The sequence below is a fragment of the Euprymna scolopes genome, chromosome 6 (genome assembly GCF_053919585.1).
Source record: "Euprymna scolopes isolate OS-2025 chromosome 6, ASM5391958v1, whole genome shotgun sequence".
Classification (NCBI taxonomy): domain Eukaryota; kingdom Metazoa; phylum Mollusca; class Cephalopoda; order Sepiida; family Sepiolidae; genus Euprymna; species Euprymna scolopes.
Genome location: NC_136487.1, coordinates 17,109,110 through 17,132,321, shown reverse-complemented (window position 1 = coordinate 17,132,321; position 23,212 = coordinate 17,109,110). Strand labels below are relative to the sequence as shown.

General features: G+C 36.3%; 1 protein-coding gene across 1 annotated transcript in view; it reads right to left on the bottom strand.

Moving 5' to 3' along the window:
* Positions 1-11,132, bottom strand: part of LOC145277545 (multidrug resistance-associated protein 1-like) — a 164,115-nt gene extending 152,983 nt beyond the window's left edge. Inside the window, exon 1 of the mRNA XM_080129014.1 lies at positions 10,994-11,132. The gene's annotated coding sequence lies outside the window, so the exon portion shown is untranslated. The remainder of the gene's footprint in view (positions 1-10,993) is intronic.
* Between the last annotated feature and the right edge of the window lie 12,080 nt (positions 11,133-23,212).

Sequence of the window (23,212 nt, the reverse complement as noted above, 5' to 3'; positions counted from 1 at the left end):
CTATTATATTTTTTCCTACAATTAAATCCAATACATCTTTTTCTTAAAATCTTTGTTTTCGTAACATCTGTAATTACAGCTGTAAAATGTTTTTGACTTGTGATGGGGGTATGAGACGAATGGATTCGCCAATCATTTTTATAACCAACGGCTGTGCTAAACAACCAATCAAAACGTCGCAAAATTATTATAAAAATAGTCGAATTTTGGATTCAATCAGTTCGCCATTTGCTACGTTACGGACCGCATTTAATTCTTCGCTGCCATCTTGGTTACTGATCTGAACTACGCCGCCATCTTGGTTACTGATCTGAACTACGCCGCCATCTTTGTTCAACATAATATCTCAGAACTTAAGAGGTTACCTACGCGACGGACCGCATTTGATTCTTGGTCACCATCTTGGTTACTGATCTGAACTACGCCGCCATCTGTGTTCAACACAATGTCTCAAAACTTAACAACAGCTATATATGGCATACTCATGTTGACACACTGGTTTCCGTTAGATCACCAAAGTTGAGCAATGTCGAGTCTGGCCAGTACTAAAATGGGTGATCATTTGGTAAGTGCTGTATGTGCTCTGAAACCAGGAGAGGGGTGGCCACTGCCAAGCTATTCTTGCCTAAGACACATTGCATGAAAATAATGCAGCATCCCCAAGAACCTGGGGGATTAAGGAAATCTCAGATCAGTAATTACAGCTATCCAGATCTACGAATTATCAAATCTACGAATAATCATTTTTGTCGTTCTGCTCATAAAAGTATGCTGAACAAGGAAAATGGATTGATTTAATTTCTAAAAACAAATATATATTTATGACGCGTAAACATGCATAATACTGTATGTTTCGTGGAAGGCACAGATTCATTCTGCAAATCAGGCAAGACAAAAAATATCTTGTTCGGCTTTAAATCACCAAAGAAATCAGAATCTTTGAAAATAAATGATTATCTCTTTAATATGGGGATTCATGTGGGGGGGGGATTAGTCCACTGAAAATCTTACAAAATTAATGGTCGAGCAGTATCATTTTTTTATGTCAAGTGATAGAACAGCTCATCATTTTCAAGTAGGCTGGCTGTGTGGTCTACTACAAATGACACCAATATCTATATGTATTGCAGCATGACAGACAGAAGGTTTCTATAGGTTTTAGAGACAAATGAGCGTTTGGACCTTAAGCAGATGGATTGTCAGTTGAATGATGATGAATGTTATGAGAGGATTGGAAATGAATGGAATGAACAAAATTTGATTATTTAAAAGGATGGTTTATGACAAGTCTTTGTTACCAATGAATTTAAAGATGATCATGTTGTAGTCAGCAGGAAAGCATTCTCATAGTAGTGGGTTCCACAGTTAAAAGAAAGGAAAATTCTTTACAGTTGTGGTCATAAGACGAGTTCTTGCTTTAAATGTTTTATAATTCATGGTATAATTGTGGTTAAATTGTTACATTACTCAATTTTCACCCAAATTTGGATTCATTGTTGCTGACTTGAAAACTATATTTCTTGTCATGAAATTAAAATTGTAATTTGCTTTTAAACGCCTATAAATTAAAATTTTTATCTTAAGCTTTTTCAATAAACACCGCATTTTGTTTACAGATGTTGTAACTGATCGATTAAGAATGGATTTGTAATATTTAGATTTTTAGATTACCATTCTCATCTTGAGTTTCATTCTCACGTTTTGGCCGATGTAACTTTCGACCTTCAGGCCTCGTATCTTGTTGAACTCAGAAATCTGCAGGGAATTTTGAATGAAACCCTTTATTGCTATTTAATTGCTTCCTCACGAGAGACAAGGCCGGTTTTAATGCGAGGGAAAACTAGCTCTCCAAAAAGAGGCACCTGGCAGTAGGCAAAAATAAAAACTGCCTTAGTATAGAAGGGTTTCCTGTAAATTGACTATGGACAGATTAATTTAAGTGTAGCATCAGAACAAACAACACTCGAATTTTAGCCCAAAGGCCAGATCCTAATTTTCTAATTATTTATTTAATCCACGGGAGTCGCGTTGTTTGATTTTTTGATCTGCGTAACTGAAGAGTACGACCAGTTGCATAACTGAAGAGTATGACGAGTTAAACTGCCAAATTACCAGTCACTTAATATAAACTAGGTACGTGCAAAATGAGTGCTGATGCTTAAAATGTATAAACATTTTGACCCCCACCCTTTTACTTAAAAATTCACCAAAACTCAGGAAATTAACAAATTTTAATGAAATTTTCAATATTTATCAAATAAGGATCACGGAATATAATGAACACATTTTTATTTTAATCTTAGTGGAAATGTATTATTTCAGTTAAACAAAAAATACCTTTAAAGTTATGGTTTTCAGTAGTAAAAATAAAAAATGCATGAATTTATTTTTGATTTTTTTATGAAAATAAAGCATCGTAAATTGTAACAATAAAAAAAAAAAAAATAGAAAAATCATTTTTCAGGAACATTATGAAAAAAGCCCCTAAAGTATCATTTCTGGAACATAACTGAGCAGGTTTTCCAAGTCTAGAAATAAAATTTAAAAAATATGGTCACCCCCTACAGAAACTGACCTAGTAAACTTTCATAAAAAACCAACAATATATATGAATTAATCTAATTTTGAGATCGTAAACTGTTTCAGCCATATCGGGAATAAACTTCACAAATAAAGTAATAAGCTATTTCCAGGACAAACTTTTCATTCTACCACCCTCATTTAATCCAAGCGACACTAGGTATTCTGCTATTATATATATATATGACCAAGACAATGTTGCTTAACTTTGGTGATCTACATAACGCATTTTGTATCCCATAATGGCCAGACTCCATGTTGCTTAACTTAAGTGATCTATACAAAGCATTTGGTATTCCCATGTAGTTACCCATCTTATACTGACCAAGAACATGTTACTTAACTTTGGTGATTTACATAAAGAATTTTGTATTCCCAAGTAGTAACCCATCTGATAATGACCAGACTCCATGTGGCTTAACTCTGTTGATCTACATAAAGCATTTGGTATTTCCAAGTAGTTACCAATCTGATAATGACCAGTCTACATTTTGCTTAACTTTGGTGATCTACACAAAATATTTGGTATTCCCAAGTAGTCACTCATCTAATAATGACCAGACTCCATGTTGCTTAACTTTGGTGATCTACATAATGCATTTTGTATTCCCAAGTAGCACCTACAAAATTTTTCAAATCGGACTTTACTGCACAAGCTTTTTAACAATTGTCAAGTCGGAGCTATACTGCACAAGCACCTTCACAATTGTAAAATAAGACTTATACTGCACAAGCACCATCGAAATTGTCTTAATTTCACTTAAAAATATGGCATCGGTAGTCGGGAGAAATAGAACACAGTAATGTGGAATTTTGTAGTGAAGCATTTGTGCATGTGTTTGTAAAACTTACCGAGTAATCTTCAGAAAATGAAGTATTTTTCAAAAAACATTTGGTGTCGGTAGTGGGGAATCAAAATGAAACACAGTAATGTGGAATTTGATAATGAAGCAAGGGTTGTCTAATCACTAACTGTGTCAATGTATTTATGCATTAATTTGAAAATCCTACTGAGACATTGTTAAAAAAATGTCATAATTTTTCTTACAATTTTAGTGCCGATAGTGACGAAGGAAAAAACCCCAGTAATATTGAAATTTATGATGAAGCAATGGTTGCCTAATTCTTAACCAAGATGATCATCAATAGTGTCCTGAATTGTTAACTTAGCACCGGACTTACTACTTAGATATTAAGTCACTTGTCCCCATTCCCCCCCCCCTTTTTTTTTTTTTTTTAATGGAGAGTAGATAATACAGTGGATGTGTTATCGGCAGCTCCAGTAACTCTCGCTTCTCCTATTTTGTCATCCAGTCCTCATTCAATGAGTGATTTTTCTGACAAAGGGTGAAGAAAAAGCTGCTTAAAGGTCGGTAGTACTTGGTGACCAGTAGTCTGAGATGTCGGAAATTTTTCTGTCTCTATCTGTCCTTGTGGCCATGTCACTAGTAAGGGTGCTGGAGGTAAACGTTTGTCTGGGCTGAAGTTCCGCCTGATAGTCAGGGACCCGAACCTTGGATTAACCACTAAGGAGGCTGTCCTATCAGCAGGCGCAAAGTACTGGGACTGCTGTATTGCCATTTGGTGAGAGGATCTGGACCATGCAGTAGTCTCTGGTGGGGCCTCTCGATGCCATACTAGTGGGTAATTGTTACGGCTTTACCTTTTCGTGTGCCACAAAAAAAAAAAAAAAAAAATTTCCTGTCTTTTTCTCTCTTACTTTCCCTCTCTGTACTGCTCTAACCAAGTATGCCGACCTATTCCACAAATCCCCAAACCTCATCATGAAATATCTCCAGAATAAAAACTCGATTAAACCTAGAACCCCATCTTCCAACGTAGACCCTTACTACCAGGTCTCCTTCTCCAACATCAGAGGTCTACGTTCCAACCTTCCAGAGGTTGAAACCCAATTACAGGAGACGAAACTGGACATATTCTTTCTAAGTGAAACTGGAATAGGGCCGACCACTTCCCTAGATGAGTTCATAATTAACGGATACTCAAATTTAACAGCTAAATCTGACCCCCAAGATCGCCATGGGAATGGAATATGTGCTTACATTAAGGATGGCTTCCCGTGTGGCAGGGATATCTCTAGAGAAGATCCTAATTTACGCTATATGTGCTTCAGGGTTGCACTTGCTAACACCACTGCATTTATATTTGCCCTCTATAGGCCCCACAACAGCGGAGTTACTATCTTTAAGAGCATATCTGAGAAAATAGACCACATACTGTCTTCACATCCCTCGGCTAACATCCACATATGTGGTGACTTCAACGTCCATAACGTGGAATGGCTGACCCATTCAAATAAGACAGATGATGAGGGGAGGTTTTGTCATGATTTTGCCATTGCTTATGATCTCACTCAGATTGTTCGCGAACCCACCCGTGTGCCCGATACACCCGGTCAATATGCAAGCCTCTTAGACCTTTTTCTCTCAATTTCCCCTGAGCTATGTTCATATTCCATTCATTCTCCTCTAGGATCCTCCGACCACTCCGTCGTATCAGTTAAGATAAATACGAAATGTAAGAAGCCCCCAGACGTACCCCTCCACCGTACTGTATACCGATACTCTATGGCTGACTGGGATAGCTTCCGTACATTCATATCTGATTTACCTCTGCACTCCATGTTTAAAAAGGATGTGTCCTCTATAGTATCAGATCTGACCGAATGGTTAATTGCAGGCATAGACCAATTCATACCATCTAAAAAATTCCAACAAAAACCTAACAGCCAGCCATGGTTCTCCCCAGAATGTGCTGCTGCTATCGCGCACAGAAATCATTTTTTTCCATAGCTACCAACGTAATAGATGCACTGAGACAAAAGCTGCTTTTAGGTCTGCCAGCAACCACTGTAAAAGAGTAATAAAAAATGCAAGAGAGCTATATGCCCAGTCTGTTAAATCCAAGGTAGCTGATCAGCGGCTTGGATCCCACCAGTTTTGGCAAATAACAAATAGGATCCTGAACAGAAGTGTGCGTTCTATCCCAACCATTATCAATGGACCAGAGGTCATCTCGTCAGCGTCAGACAAGGCCAAACTATTTGCAAATAACTTTGCAGCTAATTCTACCCTATGCGACGAAGGCCATCAATCCCCATATTTCCTCCTATAACACAGAACAAGCTAGGTAACATACAAATATCCGTGCATGAGGTCGCCAAGCTAATAAAGAACCTAGATTCCAGTAAAGCAACTGGCCCTGATGGCATCCCAATTATAGTGTTAAAAAAGCTTCAACCAGAACTTGCTCCCATACTTACGAAACTATTTAAGCGCTGCCTTAAGGAGAAGTGCTTTCCGACTCCCTGGAAGACCTCATCAGTTTGCCCTGTATTTAAGAATTCAGGTGATAAGTCATCACCCTCTCAATACAGACCTATAAGTCTCCTGTGTGTTATGAGTAAGTTGCTGGAATCCATATTAAATAGAGAAATAGTCAACCACCTCAGCAGGAATAACCTTCTTAGTGACACACAATATGGTTTCCGCTCTGCAAGATCTACCGCAGATGTGCTGACGGTTATATCCCACAGGATTAGTGAATCTCTTGACGGAGGCTTCCTTTCTAGGGCAATTGCTCTCGACATATCAAAGGCCTTCGACAAGGTATGGCATAAGGGTCTACTTCACAAGATTTCCAGCTACGGTATAACTGGAAATGTTTTCTCAATCATTAAATCATTTCTCTCCGATAGGCTCATAAGAGTAGTGGTAGATGGACAAAAATCGGAGGCCTGCAATATAAATGCTGGAGTCCATCAGGGGTCAATCCTGGGCCCAACTCTCTTCCTGATCTACATCAATGACCTCCCTAAACACATACTTAAATCATTCGTTGACATCTATGCTGATGACACGACCATCTACGGCAACACATCAAAGGCTGTAAATGACAAAGTTCTCTCTGATTCTCTCTCCTCTGATCTCGAGCGCGTGGTTCAGTGGGGGAAGATGTGGCTGGTTACCTTTAATGCATCCAAAACCAAACTCCTATCCTTACATCATCAACGCTCTGATCCCCATCTGGCATCAATTGTGATGGATGGCTCTCGTCTGGGTGAGGCCCCGTGTTTTGACAAGCTCCTGGGTTTGACCTTTACTCCTGATCTGAAATGGAACACGTACATCAAGTCTGTTGCCAAGGTCGCTGGAAAGATGGTGGGATCCTTCTACCGCTCCAGAAGATATCTCACTACGGATTCAATTCTCTATCTATATAAAAGCCAAGTACGTCCAAGGATGGAATACTGTTGCCATATCTGGGCAGGAGCTGCTAAAAACAGCCTATCCTGCCTTGACAGAGTACAAAATAGACTTCGTGGCTTAGTGGGGGATGCCCTTTTCTCTACCCTGCAACCTCTCTTCCACAGAAGAGATGTTGCGAGCCTGTCCTTGTTTTATCGTTATTTCCATGGCAGATGCTCATCTGAACTCCAATCTCTGGTCCCCCCCTCGCCAATCTTTCATGAAAAACACCCGTCTAGCTGAATCCACTGTGAAAAATTTCCCCCACTCTATATCTGTGCCTAAATCAAAATGCAGATTTCATGAACAAAGCTTCTTTCTTAGAACTGCACGCCTGTGGAACTCTGTTCCGTCTGCCTGCTTCCCTCCGGACTACAACTTGATTGTCTTCAAGTCCAATGTTAACAAATTCCTAATGAACCGCTCCCTTAAGTAAACATATCAGCAAATCTCCTCACTAACGTAATGTACTTGCAATAACCCTTATCCCTGAGTGGCTTCCGGGCCTTGATAAGTGGTGATCACTGTGTAAAAAAAAAAAAAAAAAAAAAAAAAAAAAGAAAAAAGATGTATTTATGTACTAATTTGGAAAGTCTAAATATCTACTTTCTAAAAATTGTTTAAGTTTTCTTAAAATTATGGTAGCCTTGGTGGTAAGAGAAATTATTTAACATGTTATACAATACCTGTCGATAGTATGTGAAATTGTTTCATGTATTTATTTGAATTACCCGTCCGAGGGTAGGTAAAATTATTTTAAATACGTGTTGTATATTACACATCCCCGCAAAGGAAACTTTATTTCATATATATGGTATAAATTACTTATCCTAGATAAGGTACAATTATTTGATATGTGTAATACCCGTCCTAGGGTAGGTAAAATATTCTTTTGCTCAAAAAGCTGATAATACATAGACATTAAAAATTCCTCTATCCGAAGAATAACAAATATGTTAAAAATCAACTTCGATTTTCTCATTGTTTGTACAGTCCCGAGCAACGCCAGGTAGCCCCGCTAGTGACATAGTTCTTAGGTTAATAGTGTTTTTTTTTGTTTTGTTTTTTTTTGTAGCTGAGATAAGTAGGTCCCGCAGACGAGCCTCTTCTGAAAAATTTGAACAGTCACGTGACATGTGACACCGGTGCTTCTTTGAATGATGGATAAAGAAAGCGTGAGCCAATTCTGGAAAAGTTATGAGAAAGCGAAAGCGTTTCTAAGAGAAAAAAATATTTTACAAGCGGAATTTTGTCTTTCTTTAATATTCTTTGAATTGTTTTTTTTTTTGTTTGTTTTTTGTTTTTTTTACTTTTAGCTTAACTTGCTTTTATATTTCACCATTTCGTTTTTTAGTAATAAATGCTTCTCTACATTAAAAACCGACCTTGAGTCTAACTCTGTCCTTGTGGGGAGGCAAGTAAATAGGAAGTAATATGGCGGCTGAAAACGTTTTTCGATCCCAATGAAAGCATTACAATACATTTAAAGCCTGGAGAATTTCCGCTATGCGCCCTTGTTCTAGTTAACAACTAGTCATTAATGTGTTTCAAACTTAAAAAAAAAAATTAAAAAAGCGCTTAAAAATAGTAAAAACACTAAAGCTTTAGGTATTTTTTTTTAGATTAGGTAAATAACGACTTTTTTCGGTTTTCGACTATGCTGAATACGAAAATCGCATTGAAATTTTACAGAAATAAGTAGTTATCGAGATATAAAAACGTATTATGCATTGTATTCTTTGGCGGCCATCTTTTTTACGCGCGTGCCACAAACAAATTACTCATCTATGACTGGACTGACATTGACACCTAGCGGAAACACTTTTCTGGGATTCCCCGCCCCCTCCCACTTAGCGGAAATATCCACTTTTCTGAAACTGAGAATGCCCCCCCCCCAAAAAAAAACAAACAAAACTGGTGCCCGCAACGCGCAACGGTGACCGGAAAACTCGTCCCGGGAAAACTCGACCCCGGAAAACTCGTCCCCTTTCGCTAGGTAGGAAAACTGGTCCCTTATTGAATAAATAGGTTATCCTGACGCTCCGCACTTCTTTATTTACATTGGAAGTGACGTCACACAAATCTTATAATACGGATGGCTACAATTGTAAAAATAATTTGTTTTATTTTTCTTTCATTTTGAGCTCCTTTTTTCTCCCGTTTGTTTTTGTTTTCTACAATTAATAAACCAGTTTACAAGTAAAAAATAATTTGTTTTAGCGAATTTAATTTTTTTTTTCTTTCCCATTTGTTATATTGGTATTTGAGCGGAGAATCTAACATTTCTTTTCATTTTGAGAATTTGTTTTAGTTTTTAATTACTAACACAGCGAAGAATTTAACTTTTTTTTTTCTTCCATTTCTTATTTTGAGCGGAGAATTTATTTTATTTTCATTTTGAGCTCTTTTTCCGATCCGGCGTTACCTTTTATAGGTACTCCTAGTCCTGCCCTGCACTCCTGCATCCTGCACTTTACGACCCGAGCTATTTTTTAACGCTATTATTTAGAAACCTATTATTTAACATGGGGAAGGGAGGGTGTATTGTAACTATTCTGTACTTTCACCTAACAATTCAATTAAAAAAAAAGGTAAATATGAAGAATTACTCCACCCTCAAATTCCTTTAAAATTACCACTCTTAAAGGTTTTCGGGGTCGCTGAAAATGAAAATAACGTTTAAAATTACGGCAAACGAGTAGTTTCCAAGATTGAATTTACTTGTAAACTGGTTTATTAATTGTAGAAAAGAAAAACAAACGGGAGAAAAAAGGAGCTTAGGCACCGCCAAAACTGGGGGGGGGGGCAGGTCAGTACTTTTTGACGGACCGTCTTTTTAAAAATCTACCAAAAATCAGGTAATTATCCGATCAATACGAAATTTTCAGCGATTATTAGGAGAAGAATGAACTTTATAACAGTGTACTTATTTTTCATAAACGATATTTATATATATATATTTTTTTTTTTGCTTACAACCCCCCCTTGTTTTGAAGTGGGAACAAATATGCTTAAAATAATTATCTGAAACTGAACAAAACATATTGTGTTGTTGTAAGGGACAGAATTATAGATTAAAAAAAAAAAAAAAAAAATAGTCTATACAAAATACTGTTAAAACCCCATCCATTATATGTCAGCCTATGTCACGGTAACATATATTGAGTGAGAGTTTCTAACAGTATTTTACTATTTTAAATTAATAAACTAAATTTTAAAAAAAAATCTACCAAACAAGATCTCGTGTTTTTCGGTTGTGTTTAACGATGAATTCACATTAATTATTTACTATTAATCGAATATTTATCGAAATCAAAAATAAAATAAAAACTAGGTACTCGACTCATGCATGCAATTGCAATACATGGACAGTGATATTTTAGGTTAGATTTATTAAGTTAAATTCATTACGGTAGGTTTTGTTGGTACTTATGCACTTTTTGAACCGTGCTGAAATATTTAGAAAACCATTCTTAACATGAGGGGAGGGTGTTTTGTAACTATTCTGTACTTTCACCTAACAATTTAAAGATATCGTTAAACTTGAAAATATCGGTAAATTTTTACGACATGCCTCAGCGTAATATAACCTCCCCATGTTAAGAACGGCTTTCGGAATAAACACCTCCAACCTTGGAAGCCGTTCTTAACATGGGGAGGTTGGGTGTTTATTCCGAAAGCCGTTCTTAACATGGGGGTGTTTTTATACTACGCTGGGGCAGGTCGTAAAAAAAAAAAAATTATTTTAAGTGCATAAGCACCGTTTTGTTTATTAAATTGTTAGGTGAAAGTACAGAATTACAAAACACCCTCCCCATATTAAGAAGGGGGTTCTAGGTTATCGCGTTAGTATTTAAGTACAGTCCGTATTATTCTTCCCAAGTACAACAAAATAAAAACGTAAACATAACAGTAAATGACTATATTTTGAATTATCTTTATCGAAACCCTCCATCTGGGCAACGCCAGGTAAATATTACTCGTAAATAAACACAGACAAAAATTATTTTTGATGTTAATTAAAAAAAATGTTGAAAAAGAAAGCGTGAAAAGCCATAAAAGTAAATAACACAGGCTTTTCTGGTTTGTTTCTTCCAAACAAATTAAAAGAAAATTGTCATTAAATGAAAATTCAATTTTCTTACCTGTCGTCTTTGCAGTTTTGTTTCCTATTCTTTAAACGTAAGAGAAAAAAAAAAGAATTTGATTGTTAATTGTTTTTGTTAAAAACAAAATCGATCGAACTTTTTATTGCCGACGGGAAAGGAGGGTGGTTGGTTCCACTTCATTCGTTTTTAAGCATCGCAGTTGAAAGAAAACAAAATATATTTTAATTTTTATAATTTTAATAACTTTCTTTTAAAACATAAACAAATACAATGAGCCATTAGTAATATAAATGCAAAAGGTAAAAATAATTAAAACAAAAAAATAAGAAAACAAACATTTTTAAAAATTAAAAAAAGAATAGTTCATCGTGCAGTACGACTTGAATAGTTAAACATTTTAATTCAGTGCGATTTAAAGTTCGCAATTTATCCTCAAGTTGAAAAAAATTGAGTTTTTAATTTAATCGAAATCAACACAGAGATTCAGATTAACACTTTAGATTAAACAAACAAACAAAAAGTGATAATTATCTTGCGCTTATTTACTCCGTATAAGGACAAAATTAGACACTAGGTCAGTTTTGAATGTAGGGATATTCAGCCCCTTTAAAAAAAAAAATGTGCCAGAGGTCGATGTTAACTGCGCTTACACAACAATGTCAAAGAAAAATGACAAACACAAAAGTTAAATTTATCGCAGGTTGGAGCGTAAAAAAATATACCTGGTGTGATATTCGCCTTGGGCGGTCATTTAAGGAGTAATTTTTTTTAGAAAACTTGATGTTGCTAATCTCAGTTTTTTTTTTTTTTTCTACGCATACTATTATCGCATGTGAATTGCCTGATCTATTCTCTGCTTCCTTTGTTTCAGCTCGTTTGACTCGTTGGTTTAGTGGTCTCCACCAAGTCGATATTTTGATGCCTCACTGTAATAAAGTTTCCTATTTCAGTAATTTCTTTTCAAAAACTGCAAGTTTGTGAAACTTCCTTCCTGCTGACTGTTTTCCCCTGACTATAACTTTGGTTTTTTCAAGACGAAATCCAGTAGGAATCTCCCGTTTTTGTAATAATGATATTTCGTTCTTTAGCTTCATATATCAAGTGCCTTACCAAAAAGATACACCTGAAGAAGACGAGAGGTTACATAGGCCGAAACGTTGTGCGAATAACACTAAAGATGAGAACAGTAGTATGAATAATCCAAATAATACAAATTATCAATTCTCATCTAAAAAATTCACAAACTTAAGACTAAATTTAAGGAGAATAGAAAGTGGACCTTAGGTTTACTCTCAGCAGCCGTGTAACTCTCGCTTCCCTTATTTTGTCCTTTAGTCCTCACATTCCATGAACGATGTTTCTGACAAAGGGGGAAGAATTGCTGTTTTCTAGGTTAGAATCTATTTCATTTAATACTTATCGTTGGCAAGTTTATGACCTTGAAATAGTATGTTTTTAGCTCCTTACATCAAGTGGCTTCATGCCTTGTCTGTAGCAATTTTCATAAAAAATCTTTTTGTTTATAATTAAAATAGTAGTGACCAAGGGAGCTAATAATATCACAGTTGGTTAGCAGAGAGAACCGCATATCTCATAGTTGATTATTTCACTGAAACTAAAAAAAACTTAACAAACATTAATACTTAATAAACGCAAATAGTTCACAAGTACATAAATATACATTTTTTTTTTTTTTTTCAATTTTCACCTCAAACAAGGCACAGTGCCACTTTGAAGCAGGGGGCTACTATCAGGGACATAATTTGCAGGGGTATTATGAAGGGAGATGAGTAGAAAGATGTTTGTTCACATTACATTTGAACTTCTGCATATCAGTACAGTTAGGAAAGCAGAATCCTGGAAGGGAGTTCCAAAGACCTGCAGTTCTGGGGAAGAAACTATTGGAGTAAAAGACTTTCTTGCACCTAGGGATCTCTACTGTAAAGAGGTGAGACTTAGTTGCTTGTCGGGTTTGTCGGGGGTAGTTACGTCGAGGAGGTACAAGTGTTTGCAGTTCGTCAGAGCATTCACCATTAAAGTATTTGTAGAACAGGCAGAGGGATGCAATATCTCGTCACTGGGACAGAGGCTGTAGCCTAGATGACAAGTTCAGGACCTATCAGGTTGGCGACTCTCTTTTGAACCCTGTCCAGGAGTGAGAGACAAGAAGCAGATGCACCAACCCAGATGTGACAACAGTACTCCATACATGGGCAAATGGTAGCCTTATAGAGATACAGGATACTTTCAGGCGTAAGTAGTTTTCTAGCATGGTAGAGGGAGCCAACCTTCTTAGCAGCAGCCTTGGCAATGCTCTCAATGTATCTATTCCAGTTCATATTCCCTGTAAATGTTAGGCCGAGGAGTTTAAAAGAAGTACTTTCAGACAATGTGTTCTTGGCCATTGCTATTGGTAGTAGAGAAGGTTTCTTGTAGTTATTAAAGGAAACAAGCTTAGTCTTGGCAGCATTGAATGTGACCATCCATTTTTGTCCCCATTCCACTATGGATTGGAGGTTATCTTCTAGTGTTTCTGCCATTTCCTTAGATATGTGTTCATTTGTTTTCCCCTCATATCTGTTATAGAGAGTGGTGTCATCAGCAAATATAACCATCTCCGAAACAATTTTATCATGGAGGTCATTTATGAATATCAGGAATAATAGACGTCCAAGGATAGACACCTGAGGTACTCCCGCATTTATGTCATATTGTTTAGATGTACGACCGTCAAGGACAACTTGGGTTTTTCTCTTACTTAAGAAGGATTTAATTAGATTATGTATTCTTCCAGTGATACCATATAATCTAATTTTCCTTAGAAGACCATCGTACCATACCCTGTCAAAAGCCTTTGATATATCAAGGGCTACCACTCTACCCTCCCCTGTTTTTTTCTAGTGAACAGTATATACGTTCAGAGACTACAGTTAAGATATCTGCTGTTGAACTGGCTTGCCTGAATCCATATTGTTTGTCAGTCAGGAGTTTAACAGCTGTTAGGTGCTTATGAATTGACAAATGTAAAGAATAAAGTAACATCACAATACAGAACAACAATAATTCGGTACTCACTTTAGAAGTGGTAAGAGTTCTACTCAGTCTCATAGTGGGCATAGTTCTCACGAGGAGTAAAAACGTACCTTCTCTAGTCAAGGCCAGGACTTACTGTGTGTGTGTGTTTCCTCCAAGAGCAGTGATTCTCCGGTGTATATTTTAACTGGTGTTCTTTGCCCATATTCCCCTACATGAGCAAGCATTGAAGAAATGTAACATTTCAATAAACAAATGATGAGAAGAATGTTCAGTGATGGTGAATGATGAGACACGGTAGAGATAGGCGCATATGGGACACAGTCTTTCACACACACATGGGTGTTGTTTGTGTGCGTTCAACAAATGTGCACCTGTGTTATTGCTGCTATTCAATTAAAATGTGCACCTGTTGCACCTGTGTGTTATTGCTGCTATTACATTAAAATGTGCACCTGTGTGTTATTGCTGCTATTCAATTCAAATGTGCACCAGCTGCACCTATGTGTTATTGCTGCTATTCAATTAAAATGTGCACCTGTGTGTTATTGCTGCTATTCAATTAAAATGTGCACCTGTGTGTTATTGCTGCTATTCAATTAAAGTGTGCACCTGTGTTATTGCTGCTATTCAATTAAAATGTGCACCTGTGTGTTATGGCTGCTGTTCAATTAAAATGTGCACCTTCTGCACCTGTGTTATTGCTGCTATTCAATTAATATGTGCACCTGTGTGTTATTGCTGCTATTCAATTAAAATGTGCACCTGTGTGTTATTGCTGCTATTCAATTAAAATGTGCACCTGCTACACCTGTGTGTTAATGCTGCTATTCAATTAAAATGTGCACATGTGTGTTATTGCTGCTATTCAATTAAAATGTGCACCTGCTGCACCTGTCATTGCTGCTATTCAATTAATATGTTCACCTGTGTGTTATTGCTGTTATTCAATTAAAATGTGCACCTGTGTGTTATTGCTGTTATTCAATTAAAATGTGCACCTTCTGCACCTGTGTGTTATTGCTGCTATTCAATTAAAATGTGCACCTGTGTGTTATTGCTGCTATTCAATTAAGATGTGCACCTGATGCAACTGTGTTATTGCTGCTATTCAATTAAAATGTGCACCTGTGTGTTATTGCTGCTATTCAATTAAAATGTGCACCTGTGTTATTGCTGCTATTCAATTAATATGTGCAGCTGTGTGTTATTGCTGCTATTCAATTAAAATGTGCACCTGTGTTATTGCTGCTATTCAATTAATATGTGCAGCTGTGTGTTATTGCTGCTATTCTATTAATATGTGTACCTGTGTGTTATTGCTGCTATTCAATTAGAATGTGCACCTGCTTCACCTGTGTTATTGCTGCTATTCAATTAATATGTGCACCTGTGTGTTATTGCTGCTATTCAATTAAAATGTGCACCTGCTGCACCTGTGTGTTATTGCTGCTATTCAATTACAATGTACACCTGCTGCACCTGTGTTATTGCTGCTATTCAATTAATATGGGCACCTGTGTTATTGCTGCTATTTAATTAAAATGTGCACCTGTGTGTTATTGCTGCTATTCAATTAAAATGTGCACATATGTGTTATCGCTGCTATTCAATTAAAATGTGCACCTGTTGCACCTGTGTTATTGCTGCTATTCAATTAAAACATGCACCTGTGTGTTATTACTGCTATTCAAAATGTGCACCAGCTCCACCTGTGTGTTATTGCTGCTATTCAATTAAAATGTTCACCTGTGTGTTATTGCTGCTATTCAATTAAAATGTGCACCAACTGCACCTGAGTGTTATTGCTGCTATTCAATTAAAATGTGCACCTGTATGTTATTGCTGCTATTCAATTAAAATGTGCACCTGCTGCGCCTGTGTGTTATTGCTGCTATTCTATTAAAAGCACAATTCAACCAAAAGTCGTCAGTACTTTCATTTGATCTTCATTCTTCGAGTTTCGCTTCCCATGTGTTAGTTGCTGCCGATCTGTTCGTTGGATCGTCCAGTGGCTTGATCTGTTTCTCGAGATGAACAAACCTCATGCATGAAAACACAAAGAAGCTGCTGAAAGTTTAAAGTAATGTTGGAACGATTAATCTGAAATGGAGTCGAGAATCAGAAAAATGTGAACGTTTTAGGGTATCTGAATTGGTATCGGAAAAATTTGCGCCTATATTCCAATGCTAACACAATTCTTTTAATTATTTATTTTTATTTGATTTTGTTTAAAATGAAATCTCCCACTGTTGGTAGTGATAATAAAATAATAAATATTTACTGATTTTAAGCTAACAATAAAACTAAAATCCGTCGATCGTCTCCCGCAAGTGAGAAAATATATGCACATTCAACATGTGTTTTTACGGTAATCAGGAATTAAAAAAAAACTCTATAGTTAAATATTTAGCTTGTTTAACCCTTGACCTTTATTTTCTGATTCATTGGTTACGGAGTATATTTTCGCTTGCTGCTAGGCCATACTGAAAATGCACCTAAATGGCACGTTCTTGAAATTTACACTGAGTTAACCTCTACCTACCAATGTATTATCAAGTTCCTGCACACTGAAAAGACAGTTTACTGGGGACGATTGCGAGTTCATTTCCACAGCACCAGCAAAGTTTTCCCTACCCGCCCAGACACATATGAGCCCAACACATATGTGCATGTTCCTAGCTGTTCTGAGACTTTACTGTCCAGACCAAACTGCTTCAAATTTTCTTTGACATGAACCATAGGACACACGCTTTCATTCACAAAAATATCATCAATATAAGAAGAGGTAGTTGCATTGATGATCTCATCCTGGCTTAGAACGGCAGTTACAATGGCGCATATTATCAAAGGAGCTACATTAAACCCAAATCTTGGGTGGGTAATATATATTGTTTGAAATGGTCAAAGGAACTTGGCAACATGTAGGTGCAGATAGGCCCAGGCATAGTTCTAGCACTGCAATATTGCTGTTGTGATTCCCTTAATTGTTGTAAGTAAACATCTGAGTTGGTTGTATATGTGTCAATATATTCGTTTAGCTCCCAATAATCCATAATGGTGAACCTGCTGCTAATTTTCCTGCAGATGGCCATGCGAAGGATTAGACCCTGTGGAGGTCATAGCTTTTCTTCTCGATATGGAAGCCTGTCATTTTTTATCCACAGCTATAGTTTCCGATCATACTCCTCTTTAATTTGTGCAAGGGCTGGATACTCTTCAAGTCTGTTCTTGAATGTAATTGGAGTTTGGTTGCCAGTCGATTTCCAGGATGCAGTCTATCTTCGAGTAGTTTTGTCATACTCTGCATTAAAATCAGGCTTGTTAATGGCAATGGCAGCTCAATTTGATCCATCACATAACCTTTCCAGCACCTGTTACAACTATCGCCCCCCCCACTCAACTGCTTGATCGCATCATGCTCAAGCAACAATTCAAATCCTGCCTTCAACCAGAACTTCCATATTCATGACAAGCTTTGCATCAATGCTAACTTTTACCATCCCACGTGAGCATGACAAATTTAGGTCCTCCATTTGAGAGGATGCTCATAAGAGCTTTTCCACATGTTCAGGCAATCCAGCAACAATCTGACATATCACCAAACAAAGCTGCAAGTTTTACCAAGAAGACATCGACCGTTTTTCCTGGTGGAAGGTGGCATGTTGCTAATTGCTTTTATGTGACGAAAGGATCTGATGCAAAAGCTGTGTACAACGGTTTCTTCATACAATTTTGAAAGTCGGCTGTATCTGACATTGATAGACTGTGGTCCCAGTCATTTTGCCATTTGGAAGGCCTTGCCTTGACTCGCCAAGACTCTAACTTCATTAAGCAGTTGGAAATAGTGTTTTGTGAATGGGGTCACCAATTCAGCTGCTTATGAATAATGGTTCAGCATTTTACAGAGAGAGATTTGTCGTGTTTACACGGATATGAGATGTACATGTACAATTTCCACCCACGTACGATCAGGAAATGTGATAGTCAAGCGATCCCATTGCATTATCAAATATCACTGGACAAAGCGGGGGAAGGCAGAGCGGTAGCTCTAGATATATCTAAGGCTTTTGACAGGGTATGGCATGAGGGTCTCCTCAGGAAGATTAGATCTTACGGTATCACTGGTAGAATACTTAACTTAATTAAATCCTTCTTAGATAAGAGAAAAATCCAGGTAGTCCTCGACGGTCGCACATCTAAACAATATGATATAAATGCGGGAGTGCCCCAGGGATCTGTCCTTGGACCTCTATTGTTCCTGATATTCATAAATGACCTCCCCGACAACATTGCCTCTGAGATGGGTATATATGCTGATGACACTACACTCTATGGCAGACACGACAGGAAGACGAATGAACACATTTCTAAAGAAATGGCAGAAACACTAGAGGAAGACCTCCAATCTGTAGTGGAATGGGGACAAAAGTGGTTGGTCGCGTTCAATGCTGCCAAGACTAAACTAGTTTCATTCAATAATTACAAGAAACCCTCTCTACCACCAATAGCAATGGCCAACGACCCTTTATCTGAGAGTCCATCTTTCAAACTCCTTGGCCTAACGTTCACAGGAAACATGAGTTGGAACAATTACATTGAAGGCATTGCCAGGGCCGCTGCAAGAAAGGTAGGCTCTCTCTACCGTGCTAGAAAACTACTAACACCCGAAAGTATCCTGTACCTCTATAAGGCCACCATTCGCCCATGTATGGAGTATTGCTGCCACATCTGGGCTGGTGCATCTGCTACTAGTCTCTCGCTCCTTGACAAGGTTCAAAAGAGAGTCGCAAATCTGATAGGCCCTGAACTGGCATCTAAGCTTCAGCCTCTGTCCCATCGACGAAATGTTGCATCCCTCTGCCTGTTCTACAAGTATTTTAGTGGTGAATGCTCTGATGAACTGCAATCACTTGTGCCCCCACGACGCGAGCACCCTCGACAAACCGACAGGCTACTAGATCCCACCCCCACACTGTAGAGGTCCCTAGATGTAAAAGATCTTTTTACTCCAATAGTTTCTTCCCCAGAACCGCAAGACTCTGGAATTCCATTCCAGGTCCCTGCTTCCCCAACAGTACTGACGTGCAGAAGTTCAAGTGTAACGTGAACCGACACCTTGCTGCCCAAATCCCTACATAGTACCCCAGTAGTTGTTGCCCCTGATAGTAGCCCCCTACACCAAAGTGGCAATTTGCCTTGTTTGGGGTGAAAATGTAATAAAAAAAAAAAAAAAAAAAAAAAAAAAAAAATATTGCTGCATGAACACAGCGCTCACTTGTGGAAGCAATATACTGGCACAATGTCACCTCAAAAGACAAAACAGCCTCAATCACCCCAGCTAACGCAACCTGTACTTGTGTTTGATACAACAGTTTCTAATCCATACATGGCAGGAGATGCTGTCTGGGTCAGGAATCCACACAGAAAATGTATGTAACGCTACAGTGACAAAAATGAATAGTAATCTATTTGATAATCAAAAATTTATAAATGAAATACTGCACCACTTTCTCTTATCAATAACTCATACATGATACATGCACCACCAGACAAACACAACAGGATGACACTCTCGATATGCTTTACTCACTCCACTTAACTGACATATCAATTCCACCTACTTTAACCATTCTACTTTCGACTGCTCATAGTCACTGCCGTCAAACAAGGGTATAAGCTACAGGTTGAAGGCCATACTATCGATATAGAAATAGCTTGTTAGACAAAAAACAAATAAAAATCAAAGTGTCTGAATTTCTCTACAATTTAATTCGCCAGATCAACTCTTGTGACTCAATTCGCCACACCACAACTCCTTTTAACACAATTTGCTGCACTAACTTCTTATAACATAATTTATCACACCCCAACTCCTTTTAATGCAATTCACCATGCCAACTGCTTATAATTCAATTCGTTTCATGTGCTATGTGTGATCTACCATGCAACTGGCGAATGACTCGAAATTCATCTTTATATTACACCTGGACAAGTGCATTCTTGTACCTCAAGGGATGTCCAGCAAAAGAACACACACTGTTCTTAGATGCTTTCTCACATGCGTGTCACAGCAGGTCCATGTTTCTCAATCGTAGTTCTGTTTTTGACAATCTCTTTTATGGGAAGTAGGATATCCCATATGTCATACCTCCTATGGTAGATGTAGGCAGCAGGAATTTTTTATTTCGTCAGAGACTGCAGTAAGTTTTCTTTATATCAGTCTCATGAACTGATACTCTTTTTGTATCACCAGTCACTAAGGACAATACCCATTTGTCTATCGCCTTCCAAGGTTGCAGAACTAATGTATTTTGTAGTTGTGGCTACCAAAATACGCTTTTTAGTGTAACAAATACAAAAAATGGGAGGGGAAAAAATAAAGCAAAGTAACGTGGTATTTAAAGAGAAATGTCATAAGACTGGGAAAAATAAAAGTAAAGTAACATATTTTGTAGTTGTTGTTACCAAAATATGTTTTTTGGTGTAATAAATATATAAAAAATGGGATAAAAAATAAAAGTAACACTAAACAAATGAGAAGCAAATAAAAAAAGGAGTCAATGAAAACAAGACCATAAAAGTATATTAATTTAGTCTGAGTTTATTGAAAAGAAATAAAATGCTGTTGCTTTTCTTTCCCAAAGCAAGGGTCAAAATTAACCTTGAAGTAACAATTACAAAAAACAGTAAAAAACAGAACATACATAAAAAGAGGTCTTTAAGTGAGAGGCTATTCTAGAATCAACTCTATTGACTGGAACGACAGTTAAATTTATTATCTAAATGATAGTAACAGATTATAAGCGAAGATGGAAAAAATATTCGTTTTCCTTCTTTAAAATAAAAATAAAACAATCTTACTTGACACATAAAAACCTGAAAGGCAAGAAACATACAAAATATAAAGGGTCTTTAAAATGTTCTCCTTTTCTTTCAGTCTTTGTTCTTTGAGAGACATTCTCTCAATCTCCTAGAACATTTTGGGAACTTTGGGTTAAATTGCTTCCCAAGACAGTCTCTTCTTTTAAGTTCCTTGAACAAAGAGGGAATTCTCCTTCTTGGAGATCACATGAGCCAATTCTCTACTCGTGGAATGTACATATTTGTGAATTATTCCACGGATTTCGGCCTTTTAGATTATTTTAGACCATCTTCCAATTACGCGATTTCCTTGGATATTACTTGTGCGAATGGAAAATTAAATACATTTTCTTGGACTTACATTTTTGGATTTTACCGTCATTGGATACTTTACCTTTCACCTGACTATCCAATCATGTAAAATCACCTTTTTCTTCGCCATATTCCCTCTGCTTCACTTTTTGTTATTAAGTAAGATCTTTGACTTATTTGCAGTTTCATCAAATACTTTTGTATGCAAAATCCGATCCCGCATTTTGTTAATTTCCTACCCTCTGATGAGACGGAAAGTATTTCTTTGAAACTGTGGATTAAGGACTATCCATTTATTAAGTGTTTCCTTTTCAGATTAAATATGTTTTTAACTCTTTTTCAAAGTGTTTTTTAACATGTTTTATTAACATGTTGCTCTTATTATAAACTCTATCTCCTACTTGGTCTTATCAAGCTTTTATATCTGGTTGAGATTACTTTATAAATATTAATTCTTTAATATTTATAATATACTTTAGTTTTACCATCTTGGATCATTTTGGTAAATTTAACTGTAATTTTTATTTTAAATATATATATATATATATATATATATATATATATATATATATATATATATATATATATATATATATGCTTGTTTATTATTATATAAACATGCTCACATCCCGCTGCTGCAAATAGCCACTTGTTTCAAACAAGTGGCTATTTGTAGCAGCGGGATGTGAGCATGTTTATATAACAATAAACAAGTATTATCAGCTCTTTTTATTGAGCACTATCTAACAACCGTGTTGAATTCATTAGTCCATTACTTTTGAATAAAAAAACCCGAGTATATATATATATATATATATATATATATATATATATATATATATATATTAATGGTGTGCAAGGGCCACAGAGGAGACAATCAAGCAAAAAACCCTAAGCAAAATTTATTCAATAGCAGCAAACTAAAGTTGGCCTGCCAGGACACTATATATACAAATGTAGACAAATTTGGGCATATTTTATTGGTTTGAAAATACAGGTTCTTTTTTTACCAATTGTCAAAGAATATTAGCCTTCAAATTGTCATGTAATTTCGTCCCATAGAACCAAAGATATAAGCATTTCAATATTACATTTGGCTATCAATATATATATACTAGATTACCCGTGACCCGTTGGGTCAATATGTCATATTAACTATGGAATTCATGTATGAGTGTGACATTTGTGACGTAAAGAAAATAGTTTTTTTTTTACATAATAGAAACATTTCTATGAAAGTATATTAAAATAAAACAGAATATAGATAGATTTCTATGAGTCGTTCTGTTTATTATAATTGATTATTTTTGAAAAAAAAAATTTACAGTTACTGAATTATAAGTGTTGGCCATACTTATAGGTAAACGTGCACTGAACAGATACGATAATACTTATTATAGTTCAATTCAAATTTTGATATATCTTTTTTTACAATGAGAACATAACTTATTTTATGGTTGTCAATGGGTTAAAGTAGATTATTTGTAAAAAAAAAAATTGCGTTAAAATAACTTAAACGTAATACAGAAATGAACAATGTAAAAAAAAAAAAGCAGACAGTATTAACAATTGTTTATTTGGATAATTTAAACGCAAAAAAACAAAAAACAAAGGAACAATTGGGAAACTGAAAATGTACACAGTAAAATAATACATTTTATGGTTGTGTTGATTATTCCGGGTTAATGGCATTCAGACGAATCACTCAAACATGAAAAAAAAAATCCCCCCCTATTCGTGTAAAGTAACCTATTTTTCCAAATAATCACACAAAAATCGAAAATTAAACATGATTTTCCTACGAATCAAACGCCAACGAAAGTCATTTAGCAGCAAAAACGCACATGAACCTACTGATGAGAAATATAAGAATAAAAAACCCATATTGGAATCCTTCAACCAAGTTGTAGAAACTTAAAATCTAAAAGAAAATAATTAATAAAACCTGAAGCAAAAAAATAGGACCTAAATAAATAAAATAAAATGAAACTAATATTTAAACAGATTAGTAAATGTGTCAACAAATTCACCATTCTCATACAACTA